This window comes from Schistocerca americana, chromosome 1 (assembly GCF_021461395.2).
Source record: "Schistocerca americana isolate TAMUIC-IGC-003095 chromosome 1, iqSchAmer2.1, whole genome shotgun sequence".
Taxonomy (NCBI): domain Eukaryota; kingdom Metazoa; phylum Arthropoda; class Insecta; order Orthoptera; family Acrididae; genus Schistocerca; species Schistocerca americana.
The window spans coordinates 402,730,097-402,747,590 of record NC_060119.1 but is presented as its reverse complement, the minus strand read 5'-3'; positions in this window follow the sequence as shown (position 1 = coordinate 402,747,590).

Below are 17,494 nucleotides of genomic sequence, written 5' to 3'. Positions count from 1 at the left end.
AAACGAATAATTCACCTTTCAAACGACATTATTGAATTACAGTTAGAAACAGCAGAAGAACAGATTAGTTTGCTTGAAGAAATTCTGCAAAAACAAATTCTCAAAATTTCATTACAGATCCCTGACACTTGGCAGATGACACACTGAATCAGTTTCCACTGTTACACCACTAACCTTATCACTTAAACATTCAAAGATACACTTTGATATAGGGTCTGCTCAATATTTTCTTGGTGGTCTTATGCTGAATGTAATTTAGATTCACTTCGAATACGTCGATTTAATTGTGAGAAATGCAGTTTAAAATGCACATGACGAAAATTAATTGAATTCTCTAAAAATTGTAACGTTTTATTTATAATGGAGATAAGAACAACTTCATACCGCTGTTGATAGTTATATCTATAGAAAAATCTCCTACAATTTAAAAGGGAATAAGTCTGATCCAAAGGCGACAGAAGGTGTAGCACAAGTAAACTGCCATCTACGAGGAGCAAGTGTGAGTGTTGACCGTCAAAGTTCGAAACAGACAAGTGGGTGCTACAAATGGCGTAATGCACTGGTCACACTTGTGGCTACTGTTGTTAACATGTGTATTGATAAAGAGAAGAAAGAAATAAACGAACATTCAGATGCGTAATATAAATGCAAGGAAATCGCAACTACGGTAAAGTCCCCAGCAGACGTAGTGAATGTACGGAAGACCTAGATGACTAGCTATATGAGTAGATCACTATTTTCCAGAGAAAATAGGAGGAATGATAGAGAAAAGGAAGTCAGAAATCATAACGAGCAGTAGGAAGTGGAACTGCAATATGCTCAGCGGACAATTGAGAAAGACAGACTAACAGAATAATTGAAAGTATTTTCATACTTAGGAAGCAAGTTTACATTGAAAAGCTGACAACAGGAACTGATCCAAAATACACTGGTGTAGGCGAATAAATTATATGGTCCTAAAAGGACGCAGTTTATTATCAAACACTGACATGGGATTCAGAAAAATTTTATGAAAATATATAAATACAACACTAATTCAAGTACTCGGTGATGAAATATAAAATAGGTGATGACGGAAGGCTCTGGGAAAATATAAAAGAAGATTAACGCAGTGGGAAACATTTTACGAAATTTAGAAGCAGCTACTGGTACCGGAAAAACAACATGCTCATAAAATTACGATAGTCAAACAGGAATAAGAATATACAGAAATGGCTCATACAGGAAGTGGATACAGATGAAAAGGTTATAATAACAGAGAAAGACTTGGTCATGACAGTAGCTGAATAATTCAAATGTATAATAAAAATGCAAGGAAAACGCAACTATGCTAAGGCCTGCAGAGGACATTGTGAATGTATAGAAGACCGAGATGACCTGCTATATGACTAGATCAGTTTTGCAAAGAACATAGGCGAACTGATAAAGGAAGGTAAGGCAAGGACCATGTCGAGCAGTAGAAAGTGGAACAACAGCTTGCTAAACGGATAATTCAGGAGGACAGATTAATAGAAGAAACGAAAGTATTTTAATTCTTAGTAAGCAAGTGTATACAGAAAACCTGTTTACAGCAACTAGTGCGAAATACATTAGCGTAGGAGATTAAATTTTTTTCGCCATAAAAGGGCTCAGTTATTATCAAATACTGATATGGATTTCAGAGAAAGTTTATAAAATATATATGTATATATAACACAATATCGCGAACAAACCATACAATATATGACTGTAAGGGATTGAAAAGTGGTGTTTCAGTAGTTATGTAAAGTACAGTGTGATGAAGTACTAGAAAAGGCGTCGATGGAAGACTATGGAAAAACATAACAAGAAATAAAATTAATTCAGTGGGAAGTAAGGTACAAGATTTAAAAACAATTTGTACTGGAAGAAGCATCACAGAAGCAAAATTATAGTGGTCAAACAAAGATAACTATGCACAAAAATGGTAAGAGTAGACAAAAAGGACTGATATAGAAGATGAAAAGGTTAGCATTACAGAGTGTCTGCACTTTGTCTTGAAAATTCGTGGAAAATTGGTAACGTAAGCAAATAATAATTGATAAAAACAAAGGATCATGTCCTTGTCAAATGCAAGTAATGGTATTTTTATAGCTCCACAATGTTTCAGATTAAGCAAAATTTTGGCATGATCCACACAAAGGTTTCGTTAAATGAAAGAAGATACAAACCATCCATTACTTCTCCTACATTTCCGCAAATTCTTTTTGGATCAAAGGAAGATAAACCGATAGTCTGACTAAAAATTATGTGCAAAGAGGCTTGTTATTACATTCTTTTTATTCGTGACCTGCTGAAAAGCCCATTGAACATTGTGGTAAGGAAATGGTCATCTAGTTACCTATCTTATTTCAGCTTTTCTTTTTTAAAGTTAGAATATGTTTCTACCAAAGAGTTAATTTATTTTCCTGAATTCAGACTTACTAGAAAAATACACTTCCCGGAAGCCAGAAGATTTATAAGTCTACTTCATCATACCCACAAACTCTTTAATCATAATCTTCATTCACTGCGTTCACAAGCTTTTATCGCCTCCAGCAGAAGACAAAAAAAGGAAAGCACACCACAGCAGGAGAACGAAAAACTACACACCATAAAAATTTATAAAGGTAGACTTGAAAATCACAATAGTACGGAGAAGTCAGCAGTTACAACGGATTATTTCTACTGCAGATGGTAGTCCATTGTCACCTGTCTTAGGCATTAACTTCCACCGTTGTCGGCTCCACTTGTTTAAGCAGCGTTAGTACTCGAGCCTTCCATTACGTCCTTTGATGCTCCTCTGTACGTTTTCCAGGGGGTCGGGAATGGAGGACACGAAAACGGACAAACCATTGTAGCCTCTTCTGCCCTAAATTCAGCCAATGTGTGGTAAAGGTCTCCTTTGGTTCTTCTTTACAATTTATCTTCTGTGGAACTGTAGATGACTATTTGATAAGAAGACAATTAGTCCAGTAACAACTATTTGTGAACAAGGTTATTATTTTCATATTACATTAACATTTAAGTCACAACCTCATAACTACTGCCACAAACACAGGAAAAGTAAGACATGTGGCTCTTTACTTCTGACTCGTGAGGTATCTGATCACATCTCTTTCCTTTTTTTTTGATTCAAACCCACGAAATAATCTAGACAGAAAATAATTTGCATTACACGTCTACGAGACTAAATTTTGTTTTCTGTATCTCTAGCACCCTCGTTTTGCGTTGATTATTTTGTGCAGCAGACCATTCAAGTTTAATTTATTATTGGGAACTTACTGTTATCGCTGAGCAATGAATTACTGCAGTCTGTCTGAAGACATACTGCTGTACTTCGCAGCATTGTTTGTAGTGGTAGACCTCAGTTGTCATGCTTCTATCCTTCACATTTTGCCAGTTATTCTTTCTATCAAACTCACACCCAGGTTGCTCAAGTTTCTTGAAGTTCTGTCGTCTCTCTAGATATCCTCCCTCACGGAATTTGTGAGTAACAATAGGGAGTCATTCAAAAGAAACTGTAAGTTTCAGTCAAAATTGATTCACTGGTGCACTAAATCGAAATAGTTTAATCGTTGTATTTCTCATATACATCCTGTTGCAAATCGCTTTTTATATTGTCGCCAGCTTAGATCCCGTTGCTTTGCTCGTGTTTGAGTAGTAATTACAACAAAAATAATTTTATAAACATATATTAGGACTATTGAAAAATTAATGTAGGGTATTTAAGAGCCCCTTTTTTTCAACGTAATTGTGATATAGACGAATTGTCGTGGTGACTGTTAAATATCTTTCTTTGTTGCGGTTCTCAAATTGCAACATCTTCTAAGCTCTTCACTGTAATGAAGGCCAGGCGAGTACAATCTTTTCCCGATGTACTTCTGATCAGAAAGTGATTCTGGAAACTAAAGAAGGAGGTTATTCTTAATCCCGCCTTTTGAGTTCTTGTGGTTATATTTCCATAGAAAATTCCATCTCCTAACACGTATATATTTCCAGCCGAGAAGCCAAATATCAATTTTCACGGATTTAGTATTAAAAAAGTTTTAATATAATGAAATGTATCCATTAAAATATTTAGTTCCCTATTTCACCCCTTTAAGGTATGATTTTCCAAAAACAATGGAATATGCGTTTTTTTATTTGTAATCCAGAACCCAAATACAAATTTTCATGAATTAGCTTTCAAAGTGCTTTCATAATGCAACATTTTCATAAAACTCTCATTGCTCATTTCATCTATTTAAGGGTTGACTTTCCAAACGCACTGAAACACGTGTTTTTTTAAATTTCTAACCTAGAAGCCAAATACAAATCTTCATAGATTTAGCTTTAAAAATACTTTCATACCGATGTATTTTCATAAAACGTTTCAGCGTTTATTTCCTTCACTTAGGTTGTGAATTTCATAAACACTGAAACATACATTTTTTTGATTTCTAACAGAAAATTAGAATATAAATTTTCATAGATGTAGTTTTAAAATGCTAAGTATTTCTTTAACTTTGTTTTTCAGAAAAATCACCCACTATTTATTCCCTTCGAATTTGACGAAAAAATGCTGAAAAACGTTTTGTTTCCTACCGAGAAATGAAATACCAGTTTTCGCAGTTCTAGCTTCAAAATTGCCATAACAACGACATACTATCAAAAAAGCTTTTAATTCCATGTGTAACCTCTTTAGGGGCGGAATTTCGAACAATCTCTTTTCAGGCTATGCCTACAGCGTAAGATGAACACCCTCTCCAAATTTCAAGTTTCTATTCTTAGTGATTTGGGCAATGCGATAATGTGTCAGTGAGTCAGTCAGGACAGCTCCTTTTACGTGTAGAGATTTTCTGGCTTGCCATACGGCCACTGTAAGCTGAATTAAAAGTAATATTAAGTGACTCTAAATTTAACGACAGTATACTGCCTTGCTACGTATGTGACTTAAAGAGTTCTGACGCATATATCACGTGGTAAGAAACTTAACACTGAGATGCAGTCTTCCTCAACAAGTTGAACAGTCATCCGAAAATGACTGGGATAACGATAATCGAAAAATCGGGTCCTTTTGACCATCTCACTCGGCCAGAGACCGGAGAGCTTTATAGTGGTATGAATTACTTTCAACGACTTAGGCTTAAGGTCAGGTGTCATCACATTTACAAATTTACTAGCAAAGTTGTATCATTTAGTTTACTCATACCTGTGGCTGCTATAGGTGCAACGTAAACGTAACTAACATCATTCAAAGAGAAACCTTGTTTTGGTGGCTACTACTTATCGGAGTAATCTGATTTATTACATATTACTGTAATAGGGAATGGTTATCCACCTAACGGGTAGGTAATATATGCAGCGTGTTCTAAGCCATGAAATGCTGCCCATGTATGTAAGAATACAAGTGCATAGTTCACAGCAGTTGCAAAAACATAGAAGAGAAAACAAAATTTGGAATCAAGAAGATAAATTCGCTGAAAACTGTTGTATATAATCACCAATGCATTGTACATGTAGAAGATGCAGTGAAAACAGCGGAAGGGAATTTCAGAATGGGAAACGTAAATGAAAAGTGATGGCTGGTTCCAAAGTCAATATTTGACGATGAGCAAGTCCCACAGCTGAGCATGACCAAGACAAATTTGATTATGATGAAGAAGATGAAATGAGGGAAAGGCTGATTTGATAAACATAATAATTGGGAATAACGAATAAAGAGAATTGTAAGATATTTTACTATCGACAATCATCGACTAAAATCGACAAGGAACGGCGTAAATGAAAGCATATAATCTCACGCAGCAGCTTCTAGTGCCTTCTATATAGACCACACTTGTTGACAGGCGTAATATTATTCTTTTTAATTTTTTTCAGGCAGATTTCTTCTTCCTACGTAAGTCTGCTCCCAACGACGGGTAGGTAATATATGCAGCATGTTCTAAGCCATGAAATGCTGCCCATGTACGTTCATTTACGTTTCCCATTCTGAAATTCCCGTTCGCTGTTTTCACGACACCTTCAACATCTACACTGCATTGGTGATTATCTACAACTGTGCCTTCTACAGTTTTTCAGCGAATTTGACGTCTTGATTCCTAATTTTATTTTCTCTTCTTTGATTTTGCAACTACTGTGAACTATTCACTTTCATTCTTACATACATGGACAGCATTTCATGGCTTAGAAAATGCAGCGTATATTACCTACCCGTCGTTGGGAGCAGACTCACGAAGGAAGAAGAAAACTGCCTGAAAAAATTTAAAAAGAATAATATTACGCCTGTTGAGAAGTGTGGTCTATATTGAAGAGACTTGATGCTGCTGTGTGAGATTGAATGTTTTAGAAAGAAAAGGTGGGGACCGAGATTAATAATACTAGAAGAAAGGGCTTATTGGTAGCATATGCGGTACGATTTGCAGCAGCAGCAGCTAATACTTCGAGACAGAGCAATGGTGGAGAAGAAATACAGGGCTACATCAGAACCGCAGTATTCTTTAAAGAAACCTCAAGAATCCTTAAGACATGGTACAACAAAACGTAACCTAATTCACGCATATTATACGATTCCCAAAATACTCATTTAGATTCAAATCTTTTGTGTATGAATTCCGATTTCGCCATGTATTTGCTGCGTGAAAAAAAACTGTAGGACATACCAAACGCATGAATGCATTTGGCAGCGTTTCCAGCTATTTCTTAACCGATGCATCCACGTGCGTAATACTGCTACTCTCTTTAGAATGAAAGATTTCTTGCGATTACACAGGCTGATCATCATAAATATTTCACAATCTGTGGCTTAGTTTCAATAAAAGAATAACATTTTCTGCTTCCAGATTTGCAAGACAATTACTACTATTCGGTGCTTCAATGTAACAGACCTACGCATCATGATTCAACAATTTGTCACCGGACGATAGGGCAAGGGGACAATCATTCGAAAGACATAAAATAGAACGATTAGTGGCAGGTCTGATTGTGACTATTCACAGGTACTAATTTAAACGAGCTTCGACGACACAAAATTCAGCAAAGTTTGGTATTTTTAAATACTACTACATTTTAAACAAAACCTTATTAATGATGATGAAGTGGTCTCTTAATATCATCCCACAAAATAGTTGTGAGCTATTTTCTCTTTAAGAACTCTTCATATGATTCACAAAATGGACACAAAATTATTGTCAATAGGGAATTAATGAGTGCTGTCAAGCACTGATTACGGCAGGTGCTTGACAGAGAATGTAGAAAGAAAGCTTGATGGAACGAATTTTGTACAAAAGAATTTAGTACGCAAAGAATATTTGCTTTCCACTAGGTAGTTCAGAAAGCTTATAGATCGTCATGTTCATTTATATTTTAAAGGAAGCTGAAGAAACTGTTATATTTATCCGCTGCGAGGCAACCAGTATTTTTCGTTTTTTTCGTTTGTATGCACACAGAACAAGATTTAGGTGACATTCAATGAATTTCTGTAATTTGGCAACGGTAGTCGAAATTCGGGTGAAGGGTTAGTAAGATGCACACATAATAATGAAATCCTAAATATTACATGCTTCATTGATGTTTTACTAAATGAAATGCCGGCATGCGAAATGCTAAATGAAATTTTAACGCACAAATGATTTCTGTCACGAGGAGTTTCTTGCATACATCAGTCCAGACGGTATAAGAATGTGTTAACGAACGTCTGGAGTATTTTCATCGTTTTACCCTAAAACGAAAGACAACTTTGATTTATTGGTCAGTAGCTGGATGTGTCAATTTGCCTGCGGAACAGACTGATCACAAGAAACTTATTTTATTTGTTGTATAAGTATCAAGACAAGGCAGACAGGGACTTGGAATATGTTAAAAATGGCAGTGTCGTATTTTCTGACGAGAGGGTTGAACATAAATTGTCACAGATATCAAACAGCGTTCACTCGAGGATCGATATTTAATATCTCACAAATCTGCACTTCCAAAATTTAAGGAAACAGCTGTAAGAGAGAAATCTTGGAGCATAACTATTCGCTCTATGCTTCCTTCGCGCAGTGAGCGTGATGGTAAAATCCGATAAAAATCGTGCACAGAGGCTTACAAGCTATCTTTAGTTCCGTTTTCCATCTGTCAATTGAAGAACAAGAAGTCTTAGCGCATGGTTCAATACAAAGCACAATCTGTTACACCTTCAGAGTATAACTGTAGATATAGATGTTTAAAATCTAACGTTTGTTTTAGATATACGTTTGTCGTTGTGGGAAAAAATGTGAACAGTCAAGTGTATGTATACACTTTTAGTGCATAATTTTGCATTCAGAAGTGATGATATCAGAATTTTGGCTTGGCTAGTTTCTAATGTTATTGACTCCTCTAGAAATAGCATTTGCAACTGCCAGCTAAAAAGTGCTTGCTAACAACTAGTTGTGTAAGGAACAAATTGTAGACTGCATCTTATTTTGTCATTTTAATAGTCAGACCACATCAAAAATTTCATCATGGGCTTAGCGTTTTGTGTAATGGTTCTCTTGCATAGGAACAAGTTCAGCATGCTCCTTCCATAGCCGATGACTTCATATATGAGGCTAGAAGAATATAAACTTGGTCTTCAGAAGGAGAATTCTAAATCAAATCTGAATATTTCAGTGCACATGCTCGTTCTACAAGACACCGTACATAATGTATTCGTAAAATGTGTGAATGAGAGCAATTACGACAAAGGAATTCCATTTTATAATGCATATTGGGAGCAAAGTATACAGGCAACGTAGTTTAGATAACTCTGTAATATGTATATTGCTTGTAATTTTAGTTGAACTGCACATTCAGTTGCTCAGATCCCGTTTACTTTTCGTCCCTGTATCCATATTTGTACTTGTTAGTTTTATGGCCAGAGTCAGTTTCCATAGAATACATTTAGGTTTTAGACCACGTAATGTTGAAAAATGATGTGCCATCGTTTCGACTAATACTTCACGCTTGTGTACACGGTCCAATCTACAATCCAGATGGATTTGATTTTTTTTTTTTTTTTGTTTCTGCCACAAATCATTTCATTCCTTTGTCATGTGGCAAACAGAAAAACCTTTACTTTCTATAGTAGAAAATTGCGTTACTGACAAGTAGCAGAAGCTGTAGGGCGAAATGAGAAATTTTTGCGATAATATGCTCGATGCTAGATATGAAAAAATTTCAGAAACCAAATTTTGAAACAATTCAATCTAATTGTCTTTATTACCACATTCTACTCAGCTAATTATTATTGTCAGAGTGCTTGAATTACGTTTAAGTTAAGACGTTCGTTTATTCCATAACGTAAATTTTATGTCACCAAGAGTTAGAGATAAATTTTCAACTTAACGTCTATTTGGAACAGACACTCATATTGCGTTAGTGAGTAAACTGTCGACTGTTATAAATCACGTAACTTCAATTCCTGTAGATGTTCTTTTTTTTGTGAAATGTTTTCAACAGCTAGATTAACATTAACAATCATCACTTCTTTGAAATATAGAAAATCGTTTACTGCAGACAACATAACAGACAACATAATTAGTAGAAATTCTTGTCACCCAAAATAGCAAAAATATGACTACTTAATAAGTGATAAATTGAATCAGCAAATTACCTCTCGAACACCAAGCAATACAAATTGAGCTTACAATGCTCCATTATATTATCCAAGAAAATAAGGCACAAACTGTATGAAAAACACACAGTACCTAAAAACTACACCACACATGAGGACGAGAAAGTAACGAAAGCAAAGAAAACTAAACAAAAAGAACATACCTAATGACAATATACTTGGGACAAACATAGAGCAAAATAAACCACGTCTTTAAAAAGAACAAAAAAACATAAAAACTAGCGTTTCTAACAAACAACAATCTAAAGACGAAATTCTGATCTGGAAAGCCATAATTCCTGATTTTGTATACCCAGGAATATACTAAATATCGTTCAACGACAGTGCAGGAGAGTAAACTGTCATCTAGGTGTCAAAAGCATTTCAAGAAAACTTCCACACAAATGGAAATTACGTGACTTTTAACAGTCTAACAAGAACACACAGTCAACAGTTTACTTACTGATATAACAAGGGCATCTATTCCAACTAGACGTTTACATGAGAACGGTGCTATAGCCGGAACAAGCTTGTATTAAAGGAAAAGCACTATTAATTAAAGTATCTGCAGCTTGCCTGGAATAATTCATTAGCGATAAATGCTTACCAAATCAAATTAGCTGAATTTCTCCATATCATTAATTAGATTTATAAGAGTCACCAACTCATTTCTATGTTGCAAGTTTATTTATATTAAAACCTTCTTAGGTTACTAGAAAGCAATGCTTCTGAGTCTCATTGACTCTTGGCTGTACACTACTATTTGCTGGTAAAATCAGATTTTGTTATTGTTGGGCCTCTGAGTACCTATATGAGCACTTCGATGGCTTGTACAATGTCAGTGCCTTGAAGATGAATCTGAAACACCTTACTGAAGTGGTGACATGTGGAAAGAGTTAGAACTTAATTGACTGACTGAGTAACGACGTTTCGGAAACGATACCATCCACTGTGTGGAAAAACTTTCTGATTAATTCAGTACTCAGAATATTTCTAAGCACAATGACGAACTATCAGTTGGAATACAGGGCAAACTATAGATTTGTTGGTTGCAGTATATTAGAAACTTCTCTCATGACATCGAGGTTTCCACTAAATTCGTGGTGCTTTTAACACACTTCACGTAGGGCATACATAGAGGGCAACTAAGCATTTCCATTTGTTCCATTCGTACCTGATACAGGTAGAAAAATGCTAATGACGTTTCACGACTGGAAAAAATGGAGTCACAAGACTTATGAAAGAAACAAAAATCACTGTTTCTTTACTTTGTAAACAAACATTGTCAATCTGTCTTTCTGAATGAATTTCAGTTTTTTTCCAAAATTTAATTTACCTTCCCTCTCTTTCCTCGTGATGTACAGCCACCATACGGAGACATAGACGTGGGTAAGCTACGCTTCTTTAGTCCTTTCCCTTAGATTGACGATAAGGTTCACTTTTTGTAACGTTAGAGGTCAGTGATTATTATTTGTGTTGTGGAATATTCTGAATCGAAAACGAATAATTACAGTTTGTCCGTGTAGATCTTTTCAACGAATGTTGCGAAAATGAAATGATATGACAGAGAATTCTTGAAGGTGCCAGTTATTTGTGAACGTTGTGTTGCAGAATTTTCAGCGTTCTCAAACTCACTGACTGCAGCCAGAGAACTATGTTCCGAAACTACCCAATCATGTGGTTATTTTGTTTATTCGATTCTTTACGTGTGTTTTGTATCCGGATTGTTATGATCATATTGGTACGATAAAAAAAATTATTGCATCAGCATTTCGCAGTATGCTTTTGACGGGAATAGTTGTGATGACATCACCACTATCGATAGGACCAACAGCGAAAAGAGCATTTCAGTTCATGCTAGCATATTATCAACGTCGATGAAGTAATTTGCTTAACATTTTGAGAGGGGGGGGGGGGGGGGGAAGAGGGGCGAGGAATACAGTCTCTAATGCTTACTTAAAAAAATGGTTGGCAGTAGGCTGTAATGTAAATGATATTTGTTTCAATCGTGCGTTAATTCTCACTTTCAATTCGCTGGTCCAGTTCTTGTATACTGTGTTTTTAAAGAGACGTCTGACATAATATTTTCTATCTTTTCTTGGTGATTTGTGCATAAATGGACCACGCCCTGAGTCTCATAGACCATACCAGCAGGATCAGATGTCCTTCTTACTAGCAGCAGAACAGGCTGGGTCTTCGTCATACATATATAAGAAGTTGCAAAAGGCAAAACTCTTCTAGCGATCCTATAATGTAATGCCACTAAATCGGAAGGTAGCTCTGTCCTCTGAGTTACCGTACGAGAGTTTGTGGTGACGTCTTAAAAGCTTCGTATGCAGCACTGCCGTTACCACAGTTAAAGAAGTGGTTAGCAAATTTTAAATGTTTGTCAGCAACCTGGGAATGACCAAAATATGTTCGAAATGAGTGTAAACTCATTGCGGCAGTAACTAAAATGCTCTATACTGCAACAAATTTCCGCCATGAACATTCCCTTGACGAGACAGGAGTCTACAATGGGAATGCGGTGTACTTTTACCACGTAAGTACACCATTACATTTTACTGTCGAATATTATTTTGGAACTGTATTATTGTCTCACAAAACGATACTGTACGCACAATAATCAACAGCTTTTCCAAATTCTTACTTTTCCCTGACGGCATGTCACAACAAAGAAAGAGGCAACAGATAACACGAGTTTCACAATGATCTCGTGCACGAGTGCCATGTTTACTCAGGCTTTTTTGCTTGTAGTGAAGCGAATATCGTTAATTATGAGGACGCAGAATATTCTGCATCTTATCGGCGCGAGCACTGGAACTTGAACTTCTTAGTCTTAAAATATTATGCGTAATTCTATATTTCCATGCTCCACAGACGAGTGTAAATAGCACAGATTGAGCTCTATAAACTTCGGAGACATTTCAGATGACAATAATAAGTTATTCGGGAGAGACTGTACAGATCACTAGTTGTTCTAAGTTGATAGACACTTCCTTAGCAAACAGAAATAAATTTTTAGAAAAGTTAGGACACCTCTAAGAAATCTGTTTAATTAATTATACGCTGGTAAAGAAAAAAGCCACTAAAATAATGTTTATGAATTTGCGAAGGCTACCGCAGCCAGAGTTAGTGTAACTAGTAACGTACATAAGTAACAACATGAGTCTACTGCAAACTTAAGTGCAACTCTGGTTTTATTTAGTGACAATTGTTTTGCAACATGATGCGATACGATACTTAGGAAACTTTTATGTTGAAACACTGATTACGATCATTTATGTCTTCCTCCTTGAAGTGCTGGTAGTCTTGAATCTGAAACGTATGAAAAAATGCAGTGTTGCATTCGTCTGTGACTCAGTATGTTTTGGAAATGAAGGGAATTCAATTACATATCGATCCTCTTACATGCTTCTTCATTATTTTTGTTTTTAGGGGTACCTCAAATAAGGGGTAGTGAAATCAAAACCACGCAGGTGGAATAAAGTAAGTAAACTGTTCATTATTTGAAAAGTAATCGCCATAACTGTTAATACATTTATCCAACTGTAAGACAAATCAGTCAGTGCCTTCATGGAAAAATATTTGCCGTTGCATACAGGACAATAACTGCACCGGGGCGTGAACCTCTTCGTGTGAAGCAAATCGAAGGCTACGAATGCCTTTCTTCAGGGTTCCAGAAAATATTCAAATCGCACTGGGAGAGATCGGCACTGTATGGAGAATGTGTAAGTGCTCCCCAGCGGCACTTCTGCAGTGTACTCGAAACAGCTTTGGTGACATGAATTAAAGTACAGCTTCCATACATTCTTTCACCTCTATCGTCATCTAATTTTACTGTGGTAATAGGAAATACTTACCATTTCTCAGTCTCCTTAGAGGAGAGACACATTTCTGATGACCCAGCCAGACGGCTCTCCTTAAGAAACTGTTAGTTCATTTACTTTGTTTAATATCCGTTTATTTTACAGGTTTCCTTCCGCTTTGTCACTGTTTTCCCTTTATAGCAGTTTTTTGGTTTTTGCAGTATTACATGATTTTTTATTTGCTTATGGTTTGACGTAAGAAACTTCTTACAACCCTAACGGATTTCATAAACATTTATGAGATCGTGGGTACTTGTGCATTCTTATCCTCATATCACTATAAACGTAGGATATTAAAAGGCCCTTTGTTACTGACAAATGAAACTTTGCATCTTCTCATACCATTTATCCCATCATCACAATTGATTGTATCCATAACATGTCTTCTGAATCAGTTTAAATAGTATTCTGTCAAGCGATATTTCAAATAATTAGCGCACTATGGTTTATGCAAAACCAACGACGATCCATAAAAAGACCCTTCCAGCTTCCATTTGAAATTTGTCAGTGACCTCTGATAAGCAGAAGTAGATAGCTGGGAAACCACTGAAAAGCTTCGTCATTCTTGTGTTTCATGTTTGCTAAGTCACAGTTTCATCGTGACATTCCTGTAATACAGACGATATTTGTTTTGAAAGATTAAAATGAGACGTGTAAAATTAGTTTACATAATAAACCGCTTACTATTTTTCATTGTAGTTATGATTGTATCACGAAACAGTATTTCACAGAGCATCAGAGATAGCTCACCATTTGTTGATACAAACTAAGCATCTCGGAAATTCGTTACATCTTAAACCCGATCAGTCCTAATTGCTGTCTAGTTTACAACCGATATTGTTACATAAGTTCCGTAGTATCATCATTGTTTCAGTACATGATAACGTTGAAAGATTTAGTGACGCAAATATGGGGCAACTTGAACAACAAGTACTGTGCACTTCGATTATTCAAGACACAAATAACTCTTCTATGGTGCATTTCTGGAACACAATAAATATATCTCGTACTATGTTTTTAAAAAAGCAAACCATATCCAGGTCTAACGCTCTGGCAGGATGTCAAATTTCTTAATACTACAAAAGTAGTAGTAGTTGATCTCCTATTTCTGTTTGACGTGGCCATACTCCATATTCCCCATAACTTGTAACTCCTTCTCCTCTTCTTCTATTTCATACCTTGCTAACATTCTCGTACTATCCCGCTACATAGAAGCTCCTCCATTAAGTAATTATGTACGCAATTTTCTTTATTCTAATCAGCAGGAGGGTTACATTTCTCCCTCTAGTTCATGTCTTTCGATCTGAAAACCATTTATTATCACCGAATCTGCATTATCATTTCCTATATCCTATGGCACTTCTCTATTATTTAGTCACGATGGATATTAAAAAATATTTTAGCTTTCTTGATTAATTTTAGCATTATTTTCATGGTCCACTGGTGGAGGTAACACAGCCCTTGTGATGTGGTAAGCCCTTTAAATGCCGATCGCCAACTCACTACCCCTTTTGGTGACGTATGCTAGCTGTCTTACAACCTCTATGTCTCTAGTTAATCGAGTCATGAATTCACGTTACAAATTATATTATTCTAAGGTAGTTCAATAAGTAGATATAAATACAACTGCAAGTATCTCTCAGAACCATCTCCAATTTACACCTGCATTATTTGAAGAAGTTATCTCAGATTAAGTAATAAAGATCTTAAGTTTTATAGCAGAACCGAATTAAAATAATTTTGCAATTTAGGAATTAAAATCAAACATCAAATTCTCTAAAAAAAGTGACTGATTTTTTAGTCATGTACTTTATTATTAAATTTAAAGACAGCAGTGTGTCGCTTATACTTGAGGTGCTCATAATGCGCTAGGATGGTCAACCTGATGGCAGCTAGACTGCTACGTTGAAAATTTAGGTTACGATCGCAGTTTTATTACAGATTACAAAGAAAGGCTGCTTGGCTGTCTGGTAATGTATCCTGGCGTGACTGCCATGTATGGAAGACCTATGGAATCGAACATTAGAGTAAGATTCTAACAGAGCTTTGGACGGCTTGCAAACAAATGAGGCAGTAGAAATTTTTATTTGGCTGTTCTAAGATCATTTGGAGAAATGGCAACCAAGAGAATATTCAGGTTTATGTATAGCATCTGTTACACTGGTGACAAGAACTATCACACAGTCTGCTTAAGAGGTGACGTGTTTCAGTTGCTGGCAAGAGTAACGTACGAAAAAAAAAAAGGAAAGGAAAGTTGAGGACCTTTTAGTCGATCAGCTTGGCGTTAGGAAAGGTAAAGGCACCAGAGAGGCAGTACTAACGTTGCAGCTTAGTAATGGCAGCAAATCAGAACACGCTCATACGATCCTTGAATTAGAAAAATGTTCGACAACTTGAAATTGTGCAAGATGTTCAAAATTCTCTGGAAAACTGGTGTAAGCTACAGTGAAATACGGGTATTATACAATATATAGCAGAACCAATAAGGAACAATAAGAATGAATGGAAGACCAAGAGAAAAAGCGTTCGTATTCAAGTTTCTGGCAGCTTTATCCCCTACTGTTTCCCTGAAGCAATGACGAGAATAAAAGAAAAGTACGGGAGTGGCACTAAAATTCAAGGTGAAATAATCAGAATATCAATGATATGAATCGCTGGTGACACTGCCATACTCGGTAAACTGGGGAAGAAGTACAGGACCAGTTGATGAAATAAACAGCCTAATGAGCACAGATTATGGGTTGTGAGTAAACCAAATAACAAAAGCAATGAGCAGTAGCAGAAATGAGATCAGTGAGAAACTTACTATCAAAATTGGGGACCACGTAGTAGAGGAAGTGAAGTAATTCAATTACCTTGGAGAGAAAATAACACATTACGGAGGAAGCAAGAATATAAAAAGTAGACTATCAAAGGCGAAGAGAGCATTATTGACAAAAGAAGTCTACTAGCATCAAACATCGGCCTGAATATGGGAAACATTTCTGAGAATGTACGCTTGGAACACCATGTTCTATGGTAATGAATCATGGTCTGTGGAAACACCGTAAAAGATGAGAATCGAAAGATTGAAGTGAGAAACTATACAAGGATGCTGAAAATTAGATGGACTGATAAGAAGTAGAGATGTTCATCGCAGAATCGGTGAAGAAAGGAACATATGGAGATCAGTGACAAATTGAAGGGACAGGATGATAAGGCATGTGTTAAGATAGCAGGAAATAGCTTCCATAATACTAAGGGGAACTGCACATGGTAAAAATTTAAGAGGAAGGAGAGATCAGAAAAAGCAATCAACAAATGACTGAGGATGTTGGTGACATATGCTACTCTGAGATGAAGAGGTTGACACAAGAACGGGATTTGTCATGGGCGGCATTAAACAGATTTGAACGCTGATAACAAATAAATAAATAAATAAAGAGTTATCACTCTAATGGAGTCCATTAAGGGGAAACAAATGAAACGGTTGATAATTAGCCAAAGACTGGAGTTGCTGTATATTGTTGTAACGCAATACTACATCGTGATACACTGCCAACATTTGAGCAAAGATTACCCTCGCAATATCAAAGGGGGTGGGGGATACTTTACGCGTATCTTTTAGATATATTGTAATCTAGTCATTTGCTTTCTGTGCTAAAGCCTTTATTGTTCGTAATAAATTCTTCTACCTGTTTCAAGTGTTTCAGCTAAGCTACCTCAAAAATTTGGCGATGTCATTTAAATATTTTCAGGCTGAGGACCTTACTTACACAGTAGTGCCACTTTAAAAAAATGTATGCTGCTACTAAAAGTCAACAATAATTGATGATTTTTTAAGCTTTTTCTAGGGAAGTCATACAGTAAATTCACGCCGCCCCCCCCCCTTCCTCTGCTAGTGATGCATTTTATGGAACATGCGTTGTTATAGATAGAGATAGATAGAGCTAATGAGAGAAGAACAATGTTGCAATCAGGTGACAAACAATCGGCGTTCCTCGTTCACGTAGGGTACTTCCTTCTAACATAACTGCACCTTATGACACAC